Source organism: Pelobates fuscus, chromosome 8, assembly GCF_036172605.1.
Source record: "Pelobates fuscus isolate aPelFus1 chromosome 8, aPelFus1.pri, whole genome shotgun sequence".
NCBI classification, from domain to species: domain Eukaryota; kingdom Metazoa; phylum Chordata; class Amphibia; order Anura; family Pelobatidae; genus Pelobates; species Pelobates fuscus.
In genome coordinates, this window is record NC_086324.1 from 38,823,480 (window position 1) to 38,840,905 (window position 17,426).

The window sequence follows — 17,426 nt, forward strand, 5'->3', positions numbered from 1 at the left end:
TGTGGATGGAGGCTAAGGCAGTATAAAGGGGAATTATATAAGTGAAGGAGGACAAACTGAGGACTAAAGAAAAGAAAAGAACTTTATGTTAGTCATCTTAGATAAAGTTAAAGTGCTAAGAAATAACCCAGGGGGGTGGAGGGGGCTTGAGAGGCGAAGAAATGGAAATAAATAAATTCACTTCTCTTTTTATGGGCTGGTTAATGACGCCCCAATGATGCTGCCGGCTAGATGACCACTTCAAATCAGCAAAGTGGTTATGGTGCTTGTAATAACCCTTAAATAAGCTTAAGTTAATACTACTTTCTATAAACACTATAAACCGCTGAGGTCCCTCAGAGAAAGATTTCACGTGTTTTAGTAAGACGCACTGTTCATACTCAAGAATAGATTTTATATTTGGAGATCGAAGCTTATTGGAACATGTACAGTCTACAAATATAGGCACGGTCACGTGGTCGGATCATAACATGGTAAAAATTAAGCTAAAGAATAATATTTTAAAGCAAAGACCAGATTGGAAATTAAATAATAAGCTATTAATTACTAAAGTGAATAGGGAACAGATTGCCAATGAGATAGATATGTACTGGGAGGAGAATGACAATAATGAAGTGTCCTCGGACATAAAATGGTGCGCATTTAAAAGCGTTATCAGGGGCCATCTAATTAGTCTAGAAGCTAAAGATAAGAAAAATAGACCAGAATCCTTATCTAGTTTATATATTGAATTAAGTGAATGCCATAAGGAAAATATTGTTGCCCCGGGGAGAACCAGGTCAAATCAGATCAGGATCATAGAAAATAAAATCAATGACATTTTGATGTCTAGAATAAATAGAAACCTACAGATTATGAGAATGAATTACTATTATAGGGGTAATAAGGCGGATAAGATCCTTACTAATAAAGTGAAGAATCAACAAAAAAAATAAACTAATTACAAAAATAAAACAGGGAAACGATACTATATTGGATCCTAAGAAAATTGGAATGGTATTTAGAGATTACTATTACAATTTATATAACTTACCGACGATATCATCCCAAGAGGATATAAATAATTACCTCCAGAGTATTCATATCCCTAGACTTAACGAGCTACAATTAGAGCAATTAAACGCAGAGATATCTCTGCAAGAAGTCCTGGATTCAATAGATTCTATGAAAAAAAATAAGGCCCCAGGCCCAGACGGGTTTACGGATTCTTTTTTTTAAATGTATAGGGATAGACTGGCCCCGGGGATGGCGGAATGTTATAACTTAGCGATTAACACCGGCAAATTACCTAAGGAAATGCTGGAAGCGAATATTACTCCTATTCTAAAAAATAACAAAAATCCAGAAGAAATAACGAATTATCGACCTATTGCCTTATTAAATAATGATTATAAAATTTATGCCTCAATTATTGCCAATAGAATTAAGAATATAATTTCTTTCCTGATTGCGGAGGATCAGGTAGGCTTTATACCAGGCAGGATGTCCTCAAATCATATCAGGAGGATATTAAATATATTCACTAAAATCCATGAGAATAAAACTCCTTTCTTAGTGATGGCCTTAGATGGAGAAAAGGCATTTGACAGCGTCGGTTGGAATTTTATGAACTTAACACTAAAAGCTTTTGGATTTGCTGGCCAGATCCTATCAGCGATAATGGCCTGTTATTCCTCACCATCTAGCAGGATAGTAGGAGGGGGGGATTAAGTCAGAGTGGTTTACGCTATCAAACGGCACACGCCAAGGCTGCCCTCTTTCTCCACTATTATACATCCTAACGGCGGAACCTCTAGCATATGAAATACGCAATAATACGGATATAACTGGGTTTAAAAAAGGGGACAAGGATTTTAAGATAAGTCAATATGCCGATGATACCTTGATAACGTTAACCAACCCCGGTAAGTCAGTCCCAGTTGCCATGCAGGTAATTGAAAGATATAGTTTCCTGTCAAATTATAAACTTAACGTTCAAAAAACACTGGCATTATCCCTCTATATGGAGGGAAGAGAATTGCAACAGCTAAAAGAACATTTTGCCTTCAAATGGGAAAAAAAGGGATTTGTATATCTTGGAATTAATATAGTGAAGGACCCAGAGAACACAATGAAGGCCAATATAATTCCCCTTATTAGAGAATGTACTCACTCTCTGAAACAATGGAACGCCTTGCAGTTATCATGGTGGGGAAGGGTTAATTTTATTAAGGCATATGTCTTCCCTAAGTTTATTTACTTATTGAGGATGATTCCTTTACAGATTCATCCTCAACGGCTTAGACTTGTGAATAAGCTATTCAGGGATTATATTTGGTCTCACAAGAAACCTAGAATTGGCCAGGATCTTCTATACTTGAAGTATAAGGAAGGAGGGATTGGTTTTCCAAACATTTTTTTGTACCACCAAGCGTCACAGTTGATGCATACTCTGCCTTTAATTAGGCAGCATCCGTGCTCACAAGATTGGTTTAAAATAGAAGGGGCAGATATTACAGATCCATATAATAATATTAGATTAATGTGGCCGACAAGAAAGAACAGTAGAAATAAAAATATAAGTTGTAGGACGGATAATCTGATAACTAGATCGCTCTTAAAGTTCTGGCTACATTTCAAAAAACTTTTAGACCTGAAAAACAAAGTCTTACCTGCTCTTACTTTTAAAAATTTAGACATATGGATGGAAAACATGGATACGTCCGAATGGACTAGATTTGGAGTAAAAAAATTAGCGGACCTTTTAGTAGATGGGAAGATTATGCCCTTTGCTGAGATACGCAGAATATATGGTATTTCGTTCTCACAATCGTTTAATTATATTAGAATCAAAAGTTTTTTGCAAAGCGCCCTGGGAAGAAATATGTGCTCTTTCTCATTATCTAAATTAAATGCGTTGATAGATTCAGAGAAAAATACTAAATTACTAACGAGATGCGTTGAGATTATAAAAATGATAAAAAGACCGGTTTACCCTATAGCTAAAAGTAAATGGGAAAGAGATTTGGCAATAAAAGTCGACATAAAGGAATGGTATAAGGCTTTACAATCAGTTTACTCCACGATACACTGTCTAAATATCAGGGAAGCACATTTTAAAATACTTAATAGATGGTATATGACTCCTAATAAGATTCAGAAATTCACAAAAGAGGGGACATCTAAATGCTGGAGATGTGGAAATGAGGGAGCAAATGAATTACATATATGGTGGGACTGTGCACCAATTAAGGAAGCCTGGGTTCAATTAATGGATCATATAAATATATGTTTTGCCTTGAACCATTCTTGGACCCCAGAAAATTTGCTTTTACATCTGAATCTACCGCAATTAACTAAAGATAAGAGAGATCTTTTGATTCAGGCCTTGATGGCCTTTAAAATGGCCATCGCCACAAATTGGAAGGGGACAACAATAGATTCTTGGCCACAAATTAAGGCATCTATTATCATTCAATGTAAAATGGAAAGAGGAATAGCCTCTAATTTAAGCATTAATAGTAGACAATATGAGATATGGGATGATTGGTTAAAGGTCCTTGGGAATTAATGCTGGTATGTATATATTGGGCAGCAATTTTTCGGTAATTTCTGACGGTAATTTCTGGAGTGGAAAATTTAACCTAACTTTATGTAATTTGAGGGCAGAGTTGAATGAACAAGATAGGATGGTCAACTTTGTCTATGTTTATGTTTATGTTTCCTAGTTTATATGTATGTCTTTATTTGTCGTATTTATTTGTACACATAGTAAGATATGTAGGATATGTATGTAATCTATGATATGTATATATCTATGCTGTTTATAGGAAAAAAAGAAAGAAAACTAATAATTAAATAAATTTTATTAAATATAAACCGCTGAGGTCTTGACCAGGAGAGGTGGGTGGGAGGATCGGGACTTATTATGATGATCACACACACTTGATAAGCAGATAGCAAAGAGCAACCCTGCTGGGATTTACATATTTTGCACTAATGGTGAGATGGGAGACTAGGTGACGGGTTATCCCGACTGGGTTTCATTTGGGCCAGATCTGCAAAGCACTGGATTGTCACTCCCGCTCTATCATATTGAAAAAGATAGTCAAATCCCCCTTGGATGGGTTGAAGGCCGCAAGATGTCATCAAACTGCATCTTTCAATAGCTGATACCCTGTACACTGAAAAGCTTCTAGTTATATGATAATGATACTCTCTCAAACTTGCTCTGGAAAACGCTGATTAATGTTCTAGTTATTAAATTTGTCTACATAATAATGCTGTTCGCAGTGAAGAGGACTTGTTAGTCTTTCCTATTCACCTCTCTCTGTACCTTCTCTTTGAAACTTATCACGATAAAACTGATATTACGTAAGTAAGCTTAAGTTAGTATGGGGGTGGGATTTTTCCTTTAATAATGAATATTTAATTGATAAATCATTGTGCCCAGCTTCCCAGTCCTCCTGTAGAGTCGTTTGGTTTGTTGGTTTGCTAAGAGAGAAGTCACATTACTGCTTTTTAGTTCATTCTGTTAGAAGGTTGGAATAAAAGTGTTATTAATGTTCACTAAAGAAATAAAACTAATGGTATTTATTTTCTACTGCAAAGTGAGCAGGCTTAAAACAAACCAGTAATATTTTTTTGCAAATACACTTATTAACATCATTGCACAATTTCTGGGCTTTGATCCCATGAATCTGGACAAAATGTTAAACAGAACATAGTATTATATCAAACTGACCTCCGTATTTCTTTATTGCAAAGTAGGTCATCTCAGTTCTAGACATATTATTACCTGATATCTGTATAAAGATCTATTGTGATTCTAAGGGAGGAAAGAGGTTTACAGTGATCAGTTACAGGGAAAAGGTGAAGTATACAAACATGACACACACAGAATGTGAAAATATCACTTAAAAATATATAAATATAAATATTTTGTGCAGATTGAAAGAAATTTGAATTTTACAAATTGGAAAAAAAACAAGCATTTAAAGCACAATAAATAATAATAAAAAAAACCTGTATAATGTAATATTTATCCCCAATATATTAATTTAAAGATAGAGAATATATGGTTATTATGCATAAATTGGTCTCATGAATCAAATTATTTAAAGCAACATTCTCATCACAACTTAAGCTCATTTGTGATGTGAGCATTAGTCCAGGCACCTTTTTACCTCCAGTAGTTGAACCGTCAGCAAGTGGTGGCTATGGAAGTTTTTTTTGATCAGAGTAACCCTTCCTGTCCTGGTCCTCTCCCACCGAACAAAACTTAACAAAAATAAAATACTCCTCCGGTACAGCACCAGTACTCCCAAGCAAGTTTTCGCAACAGCCCCATCCTTCTCCGCTAATGTCACCCTCTCGCCGCTTACTTAAAAGGTATAGTTGTCAAGGTAGGCTTATGAGAGGACATTAGTGGCATGGAGGGGGTGCATAGCAACATTGGCTGTTTGTTACCAGCATGCAGTGTGTACTGACAATAGTTGACAAACAAGCATTAAACTGAAATTTGCCAGCCTGGAACTCTTATTCTGAGCTGGCTAATGACACCCCAATAACACCGCTGGAGGTTGAATTAAAAACACTGTTAGACTTATCTCCATACTTGATAATTGTGGTCCAATCCAATGCTTCCTCTAGAGAAGCATTGGAGACATACATTGCATGCGTGGCAATGCATGTCATAAAGAAGCATTGGACATGTCAGGTATCATTCTTCTGTGCACGAAGACCCTGAATGTAAGGCCTTCAAAAATCTCTCAGGAAAGATGAGGAACAGAGGAAGGGAGTGAAGGATGAATAGAAAGAGGGAAGAAAGAAGGGAGAAAATGAAATGTGTTAGTAATGCATTATAGATGTAATACTCATAAATCAATAGAAATACATATCTGATATTGCACATTACCGATAATGAAATGATATGTAATGACTAGGTAAGTGAAGGTTCACAGGTTTAGCATTCTGCCAATGTATGTAAGTCCATGTAGCACCATGTAGTCTGTGTTATAAATAAATGCAAAGCAGGTCATCTCAGTTCTAGACATAGAATTACTTGATATCTGTATAAAGGTCTAATGTGAGCTCTACAGTGATCAGTTACAGGGAAAAGATGAAAAATATAAAGATGACAATTACAGAATGTGAAACTATAACGTGAAAAAGCTTTGTGTGCAGAATGAAAAAATCTGCGTTTTCAAACTGAAAAAAAAATTGGAAGAAAAGCATAACACGAATATCCTTAAAATATTAGTGTGTGTCTTATTTGTTTATCACGCAATTATAATACTATTTGATAAACCTGTAAAATGTAAAATGTATTCCCACTATATTAATTTAAAGACAGATAATATATGGTTATGGTGCATAAATTGGTCTCATGGATCAAATTATTTAAAGCAACACTCCCACCCTCATAACTATTTAATTTTGATTCATTTGTGATGTGGGCATTAGTCCAGGCACCTTTTTACTCTCAGAGGTTAAACCGTCAACAAATTGTGGCTATGGCAGTTTGGGACAACTTAACCCCTTAAGGACACATGACATGTGTGACATGTCACGATTCCCTTTTATTCCAGATGTTTGGTCCTTAAGGGGTTAAAGGGCTACTTCAACCTGAAAACAATGTTTTATGTTTTAGTGTTTTAAAAAAAATCACTGTTTTTGATCAGAGTAACCCTTCCAATCCTGGTCCTTCCCCCCAACCTAAAGAAAGGAAATAGCTAAAACTCTCCTCCGGTCCAGCGCCAGTTCTCCCAAGCAAGTTCTCTTAGCGGCCCCATCCTCAGCTGCTGATGTCACTGTCCCTCACGTGAAGGAGATGGAGGTCAGGTAAGGCAGGCTGATGTGAGGACACAGGTGGCATGGAGGGGGTGGATAGCGACATTGGCTGTCTGTCACCAGCATACTGTGTGTGTTGACAACAGTAGTCAAACAAGCATAAGCCAGCCTGGAAATCTTCTTCTGGGCTGGCTAATGGCGCCCAAATGATGCGGCCAGAGATGAAGTTATATTTTTGGCAGCAGAGGGGTTAAACTCTGTATGTGCAGTCTTTCATAATGCAATGCTGCAAAGGTAGACTCCAGACACCATAGCCACTTCAAATCATCAAAGTTAAAATGTAAATTTAAATAAGGTTGTTACTATGGGTGTGGAAGTGTTCCTTTAATAATGAATGATCGGTGTATCGTCGCCATATGGCCATTCACAACCTTCGACAAATCCCCACATACCTAACCCCCATAAAACACGGACACTAGGGTATATGGGTAAAATTGTCCACAGCTTTATTAAATATATAAACAATAATAACTTAACATACTTTAACTTTTTGGGTCATTGCCCTATGCCCCGCCCTTATTTCCGTATCCTTCTGTTAGGTATAACAGGCAATGACCCCCTTAATAAATAACATATATATATATATATATATATATATATATATATATATATATATATATATATATATATATATTACATAGTTACATAGTTACATAGCTGAAAAGAGACTTGCGTCCATCAAGTTCAGCCTTCCTCATATATGTTTTTTGCTGTTGATCCAAAAGAAGGCAAAAAAACCCAGTTTGAAGCACTTCCAATTTTGCAACAAGCTAGGAAAAAAATTCCTTATTGACCCCAGAATGGCAGTCAGATTTATCCTCGGATCAAGCAGTTATTACCCTACATTGAAAGATTATATCCTTGAATATTCTGTTTTTGCAAGTATGCATCTAGTAGCTGTTTGAACATCTGTATGGACTCTGATAAAACCACTTCTCCAGGCAGAGAATTCCACATCCTGATTGTTCTTACAGTAAAAAAACCTTTCCTTTGCCTTAGTCGAAATCTTCTTTCTTCTAGTCTAAACGCATGACCTCGTGTCCTATGTAAAGTCTGGTTTGTGAATAGATTTCCACACAATGGTTTGTATTGGCCTCGAATATATTTGTATAATGTTATCATATCCCCTCTCAGGCGACGTTTTTCTAAACTAAATAGGTTTAAATTTGTTAACCTTTCTTCATAGCTGATATGTTCCATTCCTTTTATTAATTTTGTAGCACGCCTCTGCACTTTTTCTAGTGCCATAATATCCTTCTTTAGAACAGGTGCCCAAAATTGCACAGCATATTCAATGTATGGTCTTACCAGTGATTTATAAAGAGGCAAAATGATATTCTCGTCCCGAGAATGAATGCCCTTTTTCATGCATGACAATACCCTACTGGCCTTGGCCACTGCTGATTGGCATTGCACATTGTTGCATAGTTTGTTGTCTATAACAATTCCCAAGTCCTATTCGTGTGTTGTTATCCCTAATTCGCTTCCATTAAGGGTATACGTTGCTTGTGTATTCTTTACGCCGAAGTGCATAACTTTGCATTTTTCAACATTAAATTTCATCTGCCATTTGAGTGCCCAGTCCTCCAGTCTATCAAAATCCCTCTGCAGCAAAGTAATATCTTGCTCACATTGTAAATATAAAATATTGAACCAACATAACATCACTTAAAGTGCCAACCATTATTATAATTTAACCATGGTAGGGGTATACCCGAATACCCCTACCCCACCAGGTTCTGAGCCACCTCCAGGACTCTAAACCTACCAATATACCAATAACTATTAACATAATCTTCCTACTGGGGAGCCTATTTCCTCTCCTAGAGCTCCCTATCCCGCCGCTGTGACAAAACGGGAACCCCACTACCGCCAAAAACCCAGGGAGGGAGGGAGGGTGGGACAAACCCTAAGATGTCTGCCTACTTATATCACCCAGCCCCTTAACCTCTCCATTAACCACTCCCACTCAGCTTCCTCCTATGCAGGCCTCCTAACCCCTGTCAAGGCCCTTTTCCACTAAGCTGTGCTTTTGTTCCATGGGGCTACATTCTAATTGATAAATCATTGTGCCCAGTTTTCCAGTCCTCGTGTAGGGATGACATATTACTGCTGTGTGGGTTCGTTCTGCTGGAAAGTTGGAAAGAAAAACGTGTTCACTAAAGAAATAAAGCTAATGGTATTTATTTTCTACCACAAAGTAAACAGGCTGAAGACCAACCAGTAATATTTTTGCAAACAAAATTACTAACATCATTGCACAATTGGATCTAATGAATCTGTACCCAATGGGAAACAGAACATATTATTATATCAAACTGATCTCTATATGTATTTATTGGTAATGAGGCAATGTATAAGTGAAGGCACTCAGCAATGTCACTGCTGTTCATATGATTCTGCTAGGAGTATTATCAACCTGAATCAAAAGAGCAAAGTTCTAACAAAGTTTTATAACCTCCATTCTGTTTGGCTCAGTGCTGTTATTTTTATATCTTTGCAAAAAGAAAGTCTGTCAGTGTTCTTGCAGTTAAAAGTACAAGTTTGCTTTGAAGTAACTGATGGCAGAGCCGTTCCTTTAAGGGTGCTGGTCACTCAGCTGAACCCAGGTGGCACTTATAAATGGGCTGCATTTGCTACCCCTTCTACCCCCATTGGCCACTCCACTGCTGGCTGAGTTCCTAGCTAATCTAATGCTTTCCCATAGGTGTCGGGCTCTGAGTGGAACCTAAACGTGCCGACTATAACAAAATAAGTAGACAATCCATATACCCGTCCTTGAAGTGACCGGGCTAATGGTAGAAGTGTCAGAGAGAATGCGGAGGTCAAGGAGAGGAGAGATACAGATTAAGGTTATAACAAGCCAAGGTCAAAGGATACCAGAGATCAGAAGAATTGAGTTAACGGACAAATTCAGAAACCAGGAACAGGAGATACAAGGAATGCACATATGGGCTACAAGAACCACAGCAGGGCATCAAGGAGTGGGAGAGGTACGTATATATAGGTATAGCTAACTTTCTATTGGTCCATTCCTTATGATTCGTGGATGGTTGAAATAATGATTAACATATTTTTGTGCTGCAAATTTGGTCCAAATTTGCCATTGCGACACAAATTCAGTCTGGTAATTTTGCCATTCGGACATGAATTTGTCATTCCAAAAAAAAAAACCACTCATGTGAGTGTTTAACCTCGCAGAGAACGCAACAATCCATTCTGGCAGCAGCTACAAATGTGGTTTCAAAGCAGAAAAATAAGTATTGTATTAATAGAAAGTCGGAGGAGAGGTAAGCGATCCAGAAAACTGGAATCATTGGGGGGCTACTGTGTATTTATCAATCAGTATCTCCTCGTAGTGATGGAACATTATGTGGCTTCATGCTGAGCGTGAAATTGCTGAATCTTTGCAGTACCACACCAGGTCACTTTTAGTGGCTGTGTGAGTGACAACCACAAGAGGTGGCTTTGAGCAGTAATATAAACACTGCCTTATCTCAGAAAAGGCAGTGTTTACAGTGCAGGGAGTACAGGAACAATATCTATGCCCCAAAAGCTCTTTAATAAGCTGTAGCAGTTCGGGTGCTTATAGTGTCAAAGTGTCCTAGAGTGTTCTGGTGCTTAGACAAATAAAACAACTATTTGAGGAACTCTTTTTGATAGAACAACCTATAAAAAAGCACTGGAGATTCCATCACAGCCAAAAGGGTCTACAGGGGAAAAGGTTCTCCAGACTTTCTATTAATACAATACTTATTTTTCTGCTTTGAAACCACATTTGTAGCTGCTGCCAGAATGGATTGTTGCCAATATTTGCTCTTGACTGCCTTAATAAAAATAATGTCCATACTGCCAGCCGTGGGAAGATATGTTTTTTAATATTCTTTTATTGTAGATGTAATTGTTACATTTCCACAGTGGCCAGATTGTAAAACGATATAAGCTCTGGATCTGATAAAATAGAAGCAGTAATAGACTTGCTGTGACGGAGGTCAGCACACGCATTTCTCATCGGATTGGCTTTATTTGCAATAAACAAAATCAGACATCTTTATCGGCTGCTATTTGATCAGTTTGACGTATTTCTCTCTGTTTTTGTGCAACTGACTCTACTTTGTATCATCAGCGACTCTGCTTCTCCCCCTCCCAGAATAATCACTTAGAAAGAGCACTTCAATGTCCATTAGAGAAGATGTACTGCCACCTAGTGAATGTTTTAGGTTTACAAGCTAAATCGTTTGTTGAGGCTGTGCATTTTGATGTCCTAACAACCAAATGCATGTATTTCAATTAAACTAGCTTTAAAAACAAACCAATAAATATATTAAAATAAATACTGAGCAGATTTCTTTTTAATGGGAAAAAAAAATACTTAATGTTCCTGAAGTACCTTCAAAATCAATGACACATTTGTAAATGTAGTGTCATCAGGGCTGTCTTAACCCCTTAGTGACCAGAACGTTTATCAATTTTCTTACCGTTAAGGATCAGGGCTGATTTTACATTTCTGCGGTGTTTGTGTTTAGCTGTAATTTTCCTCTTACTCATTTACTGTACCCACACATATCTTATACTGTTTTTCTCGCCATTAAATGGTCTTTCTAAAGATACCATTATTTTCATCATATTATATAATTTACTAAAAAAAAAAATGATGAAAAAATGTAAAAAAAACACCTTTTCTAACTTTGACCCCCAAAATCTGTTACGCATGTACAAAAAACACCAATGCTAAATATTTTCTACAGGGAGTGCAGAATTATTAGGCAAGTTGTATTTTTGAGGATTAATTTTATTATTGAACAACAACCATGTTCTCAATGAACCCAAAAAACTCATTAATATCAAAGCTGAATATTTTTGGAAGTAGTTTTTAGTTTGTTTTTAGTTATAGCTATTTTAGGGGGATATCTGTGTGTGCAGGTGACTATTACTGTGCATAATTATTAGGCAACTTAACAAAAAACAAATATATACCCATTTCAATTATTTATTTTTACCAGTGAAACCAATATAACATCTCAACATTCACAAATATACATTTCTGACATTCAAAAACATAACAAAAACAAATCAGTGACCAATATAGCCACCTTTCTTTGCAAGGACACTCAAAAGCCTGCCATCCATGGATTCTGTCAGTGTTTTGATCTGTTCACCATCAACATTGCGTGCAGCAGCAACCACAGCCTCCCAGACACTGTTCAGAGAGGTGTACTGTTTTCCCTCCTTGTAAATCTCACATTTGATGATGGACCACAGGTTCTCAATGGGGTTCAGATCAGGTGAACAAGGAGGCCATGTCATTAGATTTTCTTCTTTTATACCCTTTCTTGCCAGCCACGCTGTGGAGTACTTGGACGCGTGTGATGGAGCATTGTCCTGCATGAAAATAATGTTTTTCTTGAAGGATGCAGACTTCTTCCTGTACCACTGCTTGAAGAAGATGTCTTCAAGAAACTGGCAGTAGGACTGGGAGTTGAGCTTGACTCCGTCCTCAACCCGAAAAGGCCCCACAAGCTCATCTTTGATGATACCAGCCCAAACCAGTACTCCACCTCCACCTTGCTGGCGTCTGAGTCGGACTGGAGCTCTCTGCCCTTTACCAATCCATCCATCTGGCCCATCAAGACTCACTCTCATTTCATCAGTCCACAAAACCTTAGAAAAATCAGTCTTGAGATATTTCTTGGCCCAGTCTTGACGTTTCAGCTTGTGTGTCTTGTTCAGTGGTGGTCGTCTTTCAGCCTTTCTTACCTTGGCCATGTCTCTGAGTATTGCACACCTTGTGCTTTTGGGCACTTCAGTGATGTTGCTGCTCTGAAATATGGCCAAACTGGTGGCAAGTGGCATCTTGGCAGCTGCACGCTTGACTTTTCTCAGTTCATGGGCAGTTATTTTGCGCCTTGGTTTCTCCACACGCTTCTTGCGACCCTGTTGACTATTTTGAATGTAACGCTTGATTGTTCGATGATCACGCTTCAGAAGCTTTGCAATTTTAAGAGTGCTGCATCCCTCTGCAAGATATCTCACTATTTTTGACTTTTCTGAGCCTTTCAATTCCTTCTTTTGACCCATTTTGCCAAAGGAAAGAAAGTTGCCTAATAATTATGCACACCTGATATAGGGTGTTGATGTCATTAGACCACACCCCTTCTCATTACAGAGATGCACATCACCTAATATGCTTAATTGGTAGTAGGCTTTCGAGCCTATAAAGCTTGGAGTAAGACAACATGCATAAAGAGGATGATGTGGTCAAAATACTCATTTGCCTAATAATTCTGCACTCCCTGTACATTTTGTCCTGAGTTCAGGGACGAGAATGGTGTTTTTTATTTATTTTTTGTTTGTTTCATACTTTCTACTCTTACCTCTTGTGCCACTTCACCCCACTCCCTCTACAATGTAAGCTCGTTTGAGCCGGGTCCTCAACTCGTCTTGTTACAAATACTTGTCTGTTAGTCCACCTATTGTACATCTCTGTGGAATTTGTTGATTCTTTATAAATTTTAATAATAATAATAATAATAACAATATGGAGACTCAGATCATTAGATCATTAGAGCTAACTTTAAAGAGCACTAGATTTAAGAGGCTCCAGGTACAGGCATAGGGAAATTGGTACTTATTCTCAAAATGCTGTGGAATGTAACTGGGGGAGAAACCTGGGAAGCATGTGAACGTTGCAGATATTAGGCAGTTAGAGTAGGACCTGCTTAATATGGGGCATATTGACGTTGTGGCAGGTTTATGCAATGTATGATCATATAATGTAGCTGACTCCCCATAGGTTTTCACATATAGTACTTAGTTATGTCTCCTCTTGTTTTGCCTATTATATCTTGTCTTGTTTTATTTTGTCCTGTCTTGTCCTCCCCCTGTTCTGTTAATGTTTCCCTTATGTATTGTATACATGATCTGGGTTTAGCTACCTATCCTTCTCTTGTTCTGGGTTCTATTAGTTCTGTCTTGTTTTCATGTTTGGTGTCTGTTCTAGTCTTGCCTTGATCTGTACTGGATACATTCCTGCTGCAGAGCCTAACTATTCAGCTCCTTGGAGGTCTGCTTATTTCCAAGCTTCATCAGGGTCCTGGTATGTGGCCGCACACACGCTGGTGGTAAACACCAGGGGGCATGCGGTTACCCTGCACCAGACCCTGCTAATCCACTTCCACACTGTGACTCCTACTATCAACATCAGGCATTCTGGGTCCCGGTCACCGGACCGCCACCCTGACAACATGAAGCTGCTCGGCCATGGAAACCCATTCCTTGAAGCACTCACTATATGCTTGAAATCACTGAGCTCTTCAGAATGATTTTTTTTCACAAATGTTTGTAAATGCAGACTGCATGGCCAGATCCATGAGTTTATACACATGTGGCAAAGGGTCTGAATGAAACACCTGAATTCAATAATTAAGTCCACATAGTGTATGTACGTGTATATATATATATCCACCCTGTTCCAAATTATTATGCAAATTCTATTTAAGTGTCACAAAGATTAAATATTTTGATTTTCAGTTTAACTCATGGATGGCATTGTGTCTCAGGGCTCTTTTGTTTACTGAAAACAATCTCGGACACCTGTGATAATTAGATTGCCAGGTGAGCCCAATTTAAGAAAAAACTACTAAAGAAGGGTGTTCCACATTATTAAGCAGAGCACCATTTTCATGCAATATGGGGAAGAAAAAGGATCTCTCTGTGGCGAAACCAGCTTCGCCACTGTGAACTGGAGAGGCCTGGCTGCTAGCCTCCTGCCCGCTGACTATGGCCCCTGGACATATTGCACTTTAAAGACTATATTTGGGCAGGTAATAATTTGTATTGCTGCTGCTGGCCCTTTAAAAGCAGCGATGGACATATTGGAACTTTTGGGACTACTGTACCTTTAAGACTGTGGAACGTAGTACAGTAATCCTGCCTTTAATACTTTAAATGTCATGTATGTATTGTTGTATGCAGTTAACCTGGGTTATATATATATATGCAGCCTTCATCTGATTGTTCGGTAGAACCACTCCATTCATTGTATTGAGGAAACTACCGAACAACCAGACCACCCAGGATTAAGTGTGCCTCCAATTACCGTTTGCAACAATGTTGCAAACGGGTAATTGGCAATCATGTAATGTGTTCTGTGTCCTCTGGGTGGCCGCCATTCAGGAAACCAACACGTGGCGGCGGCCATCTTTAACTACCGAACAGCGGTGTTTTGCCGTCGAGTGTCTGGAACTGAAATCGGACACTTGACTAGGCAAACACCGCTGAGACCTCCATACTTTCAGAAGTTCGTATGGAAACTACCGAATGACCCCCCGTTCGGTAGAAAGAACCCCACAAACAAGGGAATTCATTCAAACCCTCTCCAGGCTCTATAACACAGGCAATTCGTCTGTTTTCATTCCCTTGTTTGTGACCGACCGCAGGGCCAAAATGCATGGAACTGATTTCGGATACTTTACCCATGCGGTCGGTCAATACTTTAAAGTTCCATAACTCCTGAACCATTTATCCGAATGGGCTGATTCTTGCATATGTTGTCCCCCTGAATAAGGGCTATCAGGGGATACCTGTTTTGGAGGTGTAGCATATGTATTTGGGGTACATCCAGGAATTGGGGAAAAAGGTGTACAGTATAATTGTGTTAAGTGTTAATCTAAGGGGAGGAAATGTGTGGGAGGTACATCCATGTGATTGGTTAATTTCATCCTCCCCCTGGGAGTGTCCTGTATGTACTTGTTGGTAATAAAAGCCAGACTGGGTGTCCCAGTCTTGAGTTCCTGCTTAACCCTCAAAATGAAGTGTCGTCTCGTTCTTGGGGGGGATTGGATTGTAAGCTGACTGCCAAGAGTGTAAGCGGATTGTATGCTTTTCTTGTTCAGCTGTTCCAGTTCGGAGTGTTATTTCGTATCCAGATCGGGAGTGTGGTGTTCTGCAGTAGCTGTGCCTGTATCCAGAAAAGGGGATTATCGCCTAAACGCATTTTTTCCCCTTTTATGCTGAAACGGTCCGTTACAGTGTGCCCCTTTATAAGCTGTTCCAGTGTTCGTGTGGTTCCAGTCGGGAGAATGGTGTCTGCAGTAGCTGCCTGTGCATCTGTAAAGGGGATTATCGCCTAAACTGGGTTTTATCCTCTTGTAAGTGAAACGGTCCGTTACACTCTCTTCTGCCGAAAATAGTGAAATAGTTCAATGCCTATCACTTAAGCGTGATCGTCGCACTATTAAGAGATTTGTGGCTGATTCAGAGCACAGACGGGTTCGTGCAGATAAAGACACATTGAGGAAGATCCATGCATCGGAGCAAGAGAGCAGCTGCTAAAATACCATTACATAGCAGCAAACCGATATTTGAAGCTGCTGGTGTCTCTGGAGTCCCACGGACATCAAGGTGTAGAGTCCTCCAGAGTCTTGCAACTGTGCATAAACCTTCTATTCAGCCACCACTAACCAATGCTCACAAGCAGAAACGGCTGCATTGGGCAGAAAAATACATGAAGACTCATTTTCAAACAGTCCTGGTCACTGATGAGTGCCGTGCAACCCTGGATAGTCCAAAGGGATGGTGTAGTGGATGGTTGGTGGACGGCCACCCTGTTCCAACAAGGCTGCGACATCAGCAAGGTGGTGGAGTCATGTTTTTGGCCGGAATCATGGGAAGAGAGCTGGTCGGCCCCTTTAGGGTCCCCGAAGGTGTAAAAATGACCTCTGCAAAGTATGTGGAGTTTCTAACTGACCACTTTCTTCCCGGTACAGAAGGAAGAACTATGCTTTCCATAATAAAATCATCTTCATGCATGACAATGCACCATCTCATGCTGCAAAGAATACCTCTGCATCAATGACTGCTATGGGGATAAAAGAAGAGAAAGTCATGGTGTTGCCTCCATCCTCTCCTGACCTCAATCCTATTGAGAACCTTTGGAGCATCCTCAAACAAAAGATCTATGAGGGTGGGAGGCAGTTTACATCCAAACAGCAGCTCTGGGAGGCTATTCTGACATCTTGCAAACAAATTAAAGTAGAAACTGTCCAAAAACTCACACGTTCAATGGATGCAAGACTTGTGAAGCTGCTATCAAATAAGGGGTCCTATGTTAAAATGTAACGTGATCTGTTAAAATTTTAAAAAAGTAAAAATGTTGTTATAAGTTTGATTGAAATTGCTTTTGATTTCAGTAAATATGCTACAAACACAACAAATGACAATTTTCAGTTCTTTACAACCTATAATGCGTTTTGAAACTTACTGTGCGTAATAATTTGTAACAGTGCATTGTAAGTTTTTTATGTTTTAAAAAAAATACTGTTATCATTAGGAGGTTTGTTCAATAAAATTTGAATTGTACTCTTAATAGTTGATAACATGAGAATTATGCTGACTGTTATTTACATCAATTATTTAGGTAAATGAGAAAAATATAATTTGCATAATAATTTGGAACAGGGTGTATATATATAGATATATTAGATATGTTCAGCAAGAACTATATGACCCACTTCTTCAGTCTGAAACAGCTGTGACCAAAGTATCCAACAATGTAATTGCTGCTAAATCTCGTTGCCATTACTCTATCCTAATTC